Below are 1,593 nucleotides of genomic sequence, written 5' to 3'. Positions count from 1 at the left end.
AGGGAGAGATAGAAAGGCAGATATGTGGACAAGTCACAGGGACTGTGCTAAATGCACTTTCAGTGTCACAGGGTAGCGACACTGCCCCCCTCTGCTGGACTGCTCTGGAAGTGGAGCTGTCGAGTGCCGCCCAGTGCAGGTTAACAGAATAAAATCAGGTTCCCCACCCCAGCACTGGCAAACTGATTAGTTGCTTGGTAACCCAGAGACTGTTAGCACACTTGGAAAAGTGTCCCTGCCAGAGTTAGCACCTTCAAGGCAGATGGGAAGAGAACAAATCTGAAAAGAAATCTGCTAATAACTGTTCCTCACCTTTAATTACACTCGTCCTCCTGGGAACGCTGTCGAATTTTCTGTGGTCGTTTTTAAAAATTCATTCACAGGATGAGAGTGGCTTTAGACCAGATCAGCCATTCTCTTGTCCTCGTGTAGGTGATGGCGAACTATCTGCATTCATAACTTAGAATAAGTGACTAAGTGTATGGTAGCCACATTTGCCGATGATATAAAAATAGGTAAGAAAAGGAGTCAAGGAGGATAGAGACCGCAAAGCGTTATAGGTAGATTGTGAGTGGGCAAATCATTGACAGATGAGTGTAATGTGGCGCAGTTTAGCAGGAAAAATAGAAAAGCAGAACATTATTTAAATGGAGAGAAATTGCAAAACTTTGAGGTACAAGTTCTTTGGAAACTGGGCTGGCCAATACTTTGGCCCCTTCACCATCATGTTAGATTACCTGAAGGTGCTGGGGATATGGTTCAGAGTGTCTGCGGCATGTGCCAAAAACTGGGAGGAGCATATTGCCATGGTACAGCAGAAACTGGGCATGTGGGAACAACGCTCTCTCTCCATTGCTGGGAAAAACCTGGCCATCCGGTGTGAAGTACTCTCGGAGTTGGTGTACGTAGCACGGGTCTGGCCCATATGACCCACAGAGTTGGGTTGTTAGGAAGTATAACCCCTGATTGGGCTACCCAAGCCAGAAAGACAGCGTTGAGAGTCAGACTAAAGACTTGTTAATCTCAGGGAAACAATCCAGAGATAAAATGAGCCTGTCACAACAGCAGAGCTGTGGAGAACAGCAATCTGCTGGATGCAATAGTGCCATCAGGATCAGAAATCTCACTCTGGACAGATGACAGTGGAAGAAATGAATGGATTGCCTCATGTTCCTTGGTACTTGAGAATCATACAGCACAGAGAGGGACTCTGTGGATTACAGGGTCAAAGGTAGGGTTCTGAAGACTGTGGAGGAACAGAGAGATCTTGGGGTCCATATCCACAGATCTCTAAAGGTTGCCACTCAAGTGGATAGAGCTTTTATTAACAGGGGGTTGGAGTTTAAGAGCCGTGGGGTTATGCTGCAACTGTACAGGACCTTGGTGAGACCACATTTGGAATATTGTGTGCAGTTCTGGTCACCTCACTATAAGAAGGATGTGGAAGCGCTGGAAAGAGTGCAGAGGAGATTTACCAGGATGCTGCCTGGTTTGGAGGGTAGGTCTTATGAGGAAAGGTTGAGGGAGCTAGGGCTGTTCTCTCTGGAGCAGAGGAGGCTGAGGGGAGACTTAATAGAGGTTTATAAAATGATG

The sequence above is a fragment of the Mustelus asterias genome, chromosome 3 (assembly GCF_964213995.1).
Source record: "Mustelus asterias chromosome 3, sMusAst1.hap1.1, whole genome shotgun sequence".
NCBI lineage: Eukaryota > Metazoa > Chordata > Chondrichthyes > Carcharhiniformes > Triakidae > Mustelus > Mustelus asterias.
The sequence above is the reverse complement of the archived record's forward strand: the minus strand, read 5'-3'. Positions refer to the sequence as shown.